This window comes from Wyeomyia smithii, chromosome 2 (genome assembly GCF_029784165.1).
Source record: "Wyeomyia smithii strain HCP4-BCI-WySm-NY-G18 chromosome 2, ASM2978416v1, whole genome shotgun sequence".
NCBI classification, from domain to species: domain Eukaryota; kingdom Metazoa; phylum Arthropoda; class Insecta; order Diptera; family Culicidae; genus Wyeomyia; species Wyeomyia smithii.
Genome location: NC_073695.1, coordinates 147,724,211 through 147,732,575, shown reverse-complemented (window position 1 = coordinate 147,732,575; position 8,365 = coordinate 147,724,211). Strand labels below are relative to the sequence as shown.

General features: G+C 38.3%; 2 non-coding genes across 2 annotated transcripts; both read right to left on the bottom strand.

Annotated features, from left to right (window-relative positions):
* Nucleotides 1-5,610: 5,610 nt before the first annotated feature.
* On the bottom strand, nucleotides 5,611-5,681 carry Trnas-gga (transfer RNA serine (anticodon GGA)). The gene has a single exon. It is a non-coding gene; the product is annotated as a tRNA-Ser (tRNA).
* A 343-nt stretch (nucleotides 5,682-6,024) lies between these two features.
* Trnaf-gaa (transfer RNA phenylalanine (anticodon GAA)) lies at nucleotides 6,025-6,095 on the bottom strand. Its single transcript has one exon. It is a non-coding gene; the product is annotated as a tRNA-Phe (tRNA).
* Nucleotides 6,096-8,365: the final 2,270 nt, after the last annotated feature.

Below are 8,365 nucleotides of genomic sequence, written 5' to 3'. Positions count from 1 at the left end.
TATGTGCAGATTTTTATTCTCACTCACTTTTCTCAGAGATGGCTGGACCGATTTTCATGAAATTAATTGCAAATGAAAGGTGTTGTTGCCCCATAAGACCTTTTTGAATTTTATTGTAATCGGATGTTTAGTTTAGAGGTTATGTTTAAAAATGTGAAAATCATGAAACATCAATATCTCAGAAACTACACAACCGATTTGAACAAAATTGGTCTCAAAAGAACGGGCTACTTGGAAAACCCTTAAGTTTTGAATTCCAGAAAGATTGAACTTGTGGTTCAAAAGTTATGAAAAAAAACGTGTTCTGAACACTGTTTAATCTCACTCATGTTTCTCAGAGATGGCTGTACCGATTTTCATAAAATCAGTGTCAAATGGAAGGTCTAATTGCCTCATAAAATCCCATTGATTTGTTTTGCAATCGGACTATTACTTTGCCTGTTATGTTTAAAAATGTGAAATCCAGCTATGCAAAGGTGTTCGCTTCAAATCCGGCGGGAACGAGAAGGCGAGGGGCGCAACGAGCGAGATGGGTGGACCAGATGGAGCACGATCTGCAAAGTACCGGGTGCCCGCGGAACTGGAGGCAGGCAGCCATGGACCGAGTGAATTGGCGGAACCACGTTATGCAGGCCATGTCTTAGGACGTACGGCCATCTAAGTAAGTGAGTAAGTAAGCTATGCAAAGGAACATATTCCGAAGACTACTTGAACTCACTCACTTTTCTCAGAGATGGCCGACCCGATTTCCACAAAATTAGTGTCAAATTAATGGTCTAGCTGCATCAGAAGACCCTATTGAATTTTACTGTAATCGAACTGTAACTTCATTTGTAATGTGCCGACTTGTGAAAATCACGAAACTTCATTATCTCAGAAACTACACAGCCGATTTGATTATTATTATCGGATGAGCGGGCTAGTTAAGGGTTAACTGATGAATTATGATTGAACACGTGGTTTCAAAGTTTGGCTGCCCTACACGCTCCCATTGCATTTGATTATAATCGAACTTAAGCAACCGTTATGTATTAAATTGTTAATAAAACAACGAAAGTCTATTATCTCAAAGATTACATGACTTATTTGAACATAACTAGTGTCATACGAACGAGTCATCTCTCAAACTTACAAATAACAAACTTCATAACAATTTGATATGTGGCTCAAAAGTTATGGAAAGAAAAGAAATTCAAAGACTATTTAAAACTATACCTGCTTTGATCGATATATGTGACCTCAACATAATGTGGTGTCGTACTATTTGAACGTTCCAAGTTCATTGATTCCTTGCGGTTTGTTTGAAGTCTGCAAATGCATGACGAATCGGCCATAGGATATGATCAAAGACAAATAACAAATCGTTTGAAATGATTGGTTTTATCGAAATGACAACATCCTCGTCTTTTGGCTTCTGTACATCGCCTTAATTCTGAATATATTCATATTGGGTGGTGTTCTGTCATTATCAGCAGACTTTTTGGCATCAATCTGACACCGGAAATACCCATATTGGGAGGTATTTTTGATTGTTTCCAAGAAACTAAAAGTGGTCGTCTTCAAATTCAAAATAGTGTCCAGGGTCAATGTTTGGTTTCTATGCATCATCATGTTTACGGAAATATCCATATTGAGTATTATTCGGTCATTTCCGACTGTTGCCTATACGTTGCCATTTAGCAATTCAAAATGGTGCCTGAGGTCAATTGTTAGCTCCTTCCATCATTCTGGTTCCAGAGATACTCATATTGGATAATATTTGTTTATTTTAGGTTGTTTTTCACAAACCGGTAGTCGCCATCTTGGATTTCAAAATGATATTTCAAAATCATATTTGATACTGGTTAAAGAAAAACTCATATTGGGTGATATTTGGTCACTTTGGACTGTTTTTCAGAAGCCGAAAGTCGTCATTTTGGACTTTAAAATTGCCTGTGAAATCAATTTCTGTCATCTGGGCGCAATTCTGGTTCCGGAACCATTCATATTGAATGGTATTTGGTCATTTCCGGCTGTTTGCCAGACACCGGAAGTCACCATCTTAAAATTCAAGATTATGTCTGTGATCAATTTTTAGCTTCTGTGCATCTTTCTGGTTCCAGAAATACTAATATTTAATGGGAATCGTCCATTTCAGGCTGTTTTCCAGAAACCGGAAGTTGCCATCTTACAATTCAAAATGTTGTCTGAAGTCGATTTGTGGTTCCAGTGCATCATTACGGTTTCAGAAATACCCATATTGGGTGGTATTTGGTCATTTGCCGCTGTTTTTCCGACACCGGAAGTCGCCATTTTGTATTTAATAATGGCATTTGGAGACAATTTCTGGATTTTGAACGGCATACTGGTTAAAGAAAAACTCATACTCGGTGGTATTTGGTCATTTTCTGCTGTTTTCAGAAACCGGAAGTCACCATCTTAGAATTTAAAATGCTATCTGTGGTCGATTTTAGCTCCTGTGTATTATTCTAGATCCGGATATTATTATATTGGGTGGAAATCGGCCATTTTCGGCTGTTTTCCAGAAACCGGAAGTTGCCATTTTACAATCCAAAATGTTGTCTGATGTCGATTATGGAACATTTTTGTTACCACTAAAAACATTCACCTGCCAATATGGTTCCATTTAGTTGATTAGTTCGCGAGATGTGCTGAAATTTGTGAAGAAACATGTACTTCCAGAAGAGGGAGGGGCGTCAAACCATTATGGACATATTTTGTTCACATCACTGGGTCTAGACTTGACCTCTAAACCTCTCTAAACTTACCTCTAAAAACATTCACATACCAAATTTGGTTGTATTTTCTTGATTGGTTCTTGAGCTGTGCGAAATTTGTGTTTCATTTTCATGGGATCCCTCCCTTATAGAAGAGGGAGTCGGGTTTCAAACCATTATGTACATATTTGTTACCACTAACAACATTTACCTACCAAATTTTGTTCCATTTGGTTGATTAATTCTCGAGATGTGCACAAATTTGTGTTTCATCCAACTATTATGGACATATTAGTTACCCCTTTAAACATCCACATGCCAAATGCGGTTTCATTTGCTTGGTTTGTTCTTGAGTTATGCAGAAATTTATGTTTCATTTTTATGGGTTCCAGAAGAGGGAGGGGTCTCAAACTATCATAGGAACCTTTATCGGCACCAAAAACCCCTACATACAAATTTTCACGTCGATCGGTTCGGTAGTTTTCGGGCCTATATGGATCAGACAGACAGACAGACTTGACTGCATTTTTATATGTAAAGATTACAAAATCAATATTTTAGAACCTAAAGAGTGAATATACATTTATTGGATTGAAGTGTTCATATAAATCTATTTTTACAAATAAAAAATTGAATGAGAAAGGCTGGGTCTGACCGCTAGGTGGATTAATTTAAATTTTTTCCTTGACAAGTAGTAGGTTTAATAATTTTCCTACAATTACATTAACTTAACTGCGAAAGCTAATAACATTCAATAATATAAAATTTCAACACTATTATATATATATATATATATATATATATATATATATATATATATATATATATATATATATATATATATATATATATATATATATATATATATATATATATATATATATATATATATATATATATATATATATATATATATATATATATATATATATATATATATATAATAGTGTTGAAATGTCACCATTTGTAGCAGAACACACAATATTAATTCTGAACAGATATTAGTACATAAATAAATCATTAAATCCCCCCCTATTGAAAAAAAACAAGGCCTGTGTCCTTTATTGTGCGTTCCGAAAGCAGACACAACACTTTTGATCGTTGTATCATGTGATATACTCGAGGACCGCACAGATAGGTAGATAGTGCAAATTTTTTTGCGTGCTGATTACATCTTCTTTTCTTAGGAGTAAAGCCTAGGTTACCCAAGCTATTATACAGTACTGGATTCTGTTTCAACTTGTTCAATAACTTATTATCAGTCATGGTATTTTGACGAAGAGTTTTAATACAACGTTTGTACACACGATAACGAATTCTCTCAACTAACCTAGTTGATCGAGAACGCATTAGCCCCCCAGGCTAGCGTGCGATATTGTTGTTGTTGTTGTTGTTGTTGTACACACGAATAGTTTCTTTGCTTTTACGTACAGTTTGCGCCCGCCTAGCACTGGTGCGTTTACTTATTCGTAAATCTAGTTTAAGTTGTCACATTTCTAGTTCTAACCTTGTCTTAGGACGCGACAGCTGGTCACCGTTGCATGCAACCAATTGCGAACCGGCTGCTGATTGGCTGAATCCGATAACGCAATCGTCACGTAGAAAATACAACGAGGTTACTTTTCACTGTAACCAAAGATGACTAGAACAAGATACCTGACTCTTGCAGAATTCGTCGGACACGAATGTCGCTCCGCGTGAGCAATAGTTATTAGTGCGGGTTACCCTACACACTAATATCACCAACTGCAGAAGGCAGTTGGCTGCTTTTCGGGTTGCTTTATTTTACCCGGCAGACCCTATTTTACAGGGCGGCGTGTACCTCTATCGGATTTCGGACTTTTGCTAGAACACTAAAGAAAAACAATCAAAATAAACAAAACAAAAACTCATCCGTTTATTCCGGTTCCTCTAGCTGTCAGTTGCGGTGTGGGTCGCCGATGGTGGCCGTCCGGGGCTGCTTTCTACTGCTCCTGCAGCTCGAAGTAACCTCCGATCGCTTCTGCTGCAATGGTTCTCGGCGGGAAGGTGTTTTCCTGCTCCTTGACAATTAGCCGGGGTAGCCAATAGCGCAGCTTACTCTATCCTTACCCTATCCGAAAGGCGGAACAACCTTCGCTGGTCTTATAACGAAGAAGCGGAACAACCTTCGCTTCACAGGACACAAATCAAACGAACAAAACTGTGAAAAACAGGAAAAACGCGCACTGAGAAAACAATAACAGCACGCGACGTGTATGTCCTACCGTGGTCGAGGCTAAACTCAACTATTTCCGCGATGGATGCCTCTGTTGCCGACCACAACAAACCCGCCGTGACGTCGAAGTCAGCACTCAGCACACCACTTTTCAACAGCTAGAGGGAAATTCCGGCCTATCTAACCCTTAACATTAATTCACAAACATGACAAAAAATTATCAAACCTAACTAACGCGACAATATCGTTCACAAACGAAAAAACTAACGAATTTAAATGAATATACGTAAACGATATCAGCGCAAGTGGTGAGAACTGTCATAACAAGTACACGCTGCTGCGGAGTGTCCAAATGTGCGTAATTTTCACTTATACACTCTCTCGCAGCAGTACCCATAATTAGGGTTAATTTTACGCGTGCACGCTCTTGCAGCGTTACACATAATTAAATAAATTTTCCACTCGATGCTGAAATTGCAATCGCACAGGTTACAATCTCGCCCACACCAAGTGGGAAATAATTGACAACAATTTCTTTTAGTAACCTAACACCTAACACCGATAACAATAATAAACGGGATCATGAATAAATAAATAAATAAACAAATAAATTTTAATTTAAGGAGTAAATATAGTAATAAAGATAGAAAATTAAACTAACTGAAAATATGATTGTAGAAACTACGAAAAATATAGTTCAGCAGGTGGGACTCGAACCCACAACTTCCGATCTCCGGTCAGATGTGTTTCCGTTACACCACCGCAGAACGTTAAAGACGTAGTTCTAGAATCAAGATTTGTATCGCTTATCCAATTCTCGCACTTCGTACATTTACTAAGTAGAGACTATTATTTATAGCTGGCTATTGTTTCAACACCCTCAGTGGAAGTTGGAATGACTTCTCAGTGTGAGAGATAGAAACGTGCCAGTGAGTTGCCATCTCTACCAGCAGCAACATCGACTTGCGTCACAAACATTTTTACTGTTCTTTTTTCGACTCTAAGCAAAGTCATGCTATTTTTAATTTTAATTTAAGGAGTAAATATAGTAATGCAGATAGAAAATTGAACTAACTGAAAATATGATTTTTGGAACTACGAAAAATATAGTTCAGCAGGTGGGACTCGAACCCACAACTTCCAATCTTCAGTCAGATGTGTTTCCGTTACACCACCGCAGAACGTTAAAGTCGTAGTTCTAGAATCGAGTTTTGTATCGCTTATCCAATTCTCGCACTTCGTACATTTACTCAGTAGAGACTATTATTTAAAGCTGGCTATTGTTTCAACACCCTCAGTGGAAGTTGGAATGACTTCTCAGTGTGAGAGATAGAAACGTGCCAGTGAGTTGCCATTTCTACCAGCAGCAACATCGACTTGCGTCACAAACATTTTTACTTTTTTTTTCGACTCTAAGCAAAGTAGCAACCCTACAAATTTCGCAATTCGCGTTGCATGCGAGAAAACCTAAATTAATCCACCTAGCGGTCAGATCCAGCCTTTCTCATTCTTATTATTTGTAAAAATAGATTTACATGAACCAATTAAGCTATATGCACTTTTTGGGTTTGAGTTTTAAAGTTATTTATTTTCTAGCTCATATGCAGTAGCTTAACGGAGCAGTGTTCACAATGTATTGGCTTTTAAAATTGAAAAGAAGCGAATTTTGTTAGAAGGAGTGATCGTTACGCCCGATTTACTGGGGTTAGTATGGCATTGCCATTTTCTGGTTGGGAGTTGCTTTTGTTTTTAAAGAACTGACTAACATGAAAAATAAAACTGACTTATCTCTAATAATTAATAACTATTCGCTTATGTCTAAAGTCTTATAACTTACTTAATTTTTCGATTTATTGCACTGCTTAAGTTAGAAGTTTGTATCGTGGCAGAGTCTCGCTATGAGTGCCGCGTTGTTTCCGCTTTGTGTAAGCTTTCTGTATCTCCAGTATGCTCGTCAATCAGTACATAGTGGGTTGGGTATTCTGGTGAATATACAAAAGATATTTTTTTCAAACGTTAATGTCGGCATTTTTTAAAAACAAGTATAGTTCTGACATATACTGGAAATCACCGCTTCCCAGAATGTCTCTAACGGGAACGTTCGGTTGCCTTCCTCGGGCCCGAAGGGAATCTGTTAGCTTGGACCTAGCACCAAAGAATTCGGTACACGACCAAACAACATGCTCGATGTCATGGTAGCCATCGCCACAAACGCAGTGATTACTTTCTACAAGCCCTATACGAAAGAGGTGCGTGTTTAACGTGTAGTGATTGGACATAAGTCTTACATTACGCAAATGAAGTCTCGACCTACATCCAACCCCTTGAACCATGCTTTCGTCGATACCTTAGAAAAAAAGGAATGTAGCCACCGTCCCAGTTCATCTGAATTCCATGATGATTGCCAACTATTGAGTGTTCTCTGACGCAAAATACTATAAAATTCATCATAAGCAATAGGTCTTTCATAAATATCGCCATCAATAGCACCCACCTTAGCTAAAGAGTCAGCCTTTTCATTGCCCGGAATCGAGCAATGAGAAGGGACCCACGCTAAGGTAACCCGGTAATTTTTATTTTTTAAAGCACTTAAAAACCATCGTATTTTCCCCAGGAAATACGGGGTGTGCTTCACAGTCTTCATCGATCGCAGAGCCTCAATGGCACTGAGACTGTCTGTGAAGATGAAGTAGGGTTTCGATGATCCCAAGGGAGTACTGAATAGCAGCAAGTTCTGCGGTGTACACGGAAGCAGGAGCATCGAGTTTGTTGGAGGCGGTAAAATTTTCGTGAAAAACACCGAAGCCAGTGGGCTCATCTAGATTAGATGCGTCAGTGTAAAACCTTTCATCATAACTAACATGTTTAGACTTATTGGAAAAAATCTTAGGGATCTCTTGGGGTCGCAATTGATCCGGGATACCAGAAATGTCTTGTTTCAAGGTGGTGTCGAAGAATATAGCATTATTAGAAGTATCTAAAAGTGCGACATTGGAGGAATCGTATGAAGAAGGATTAATATCCTGAGCCATATAGTCAAAATATAAATTCATAAATCTGGATTGAGATTGAAGGTCGACCAACCTCTCGAAATTTTCAATTACTAATGGGTTCAAAACTGTGCATCGAATTAGCAACCGGTAAGAGAGATTCCAAAAACGATGTTACAACGGAAGAATACCCGCTAACACTTCAAGACTCATCGTATGGGTCGACTGCATGCAACCCAAGGCAATACGCAAACAACGATATTGTATTCTCTCTAATTTTATAATGTGCGTGTTCGCGGCGGAACGAAAGAAGAAACACCCGTTGTCAAGAACTGACAATATCGTTGTTTGGTATAACCTTAGAAGGTCTCCTGGGTGGGCACCCCACCAGGTTCCGGTAATCGTACGAAGAAAATTAATCCTCTGTTGGCATTTTTGTCTCAGATACCTAATATGACAAG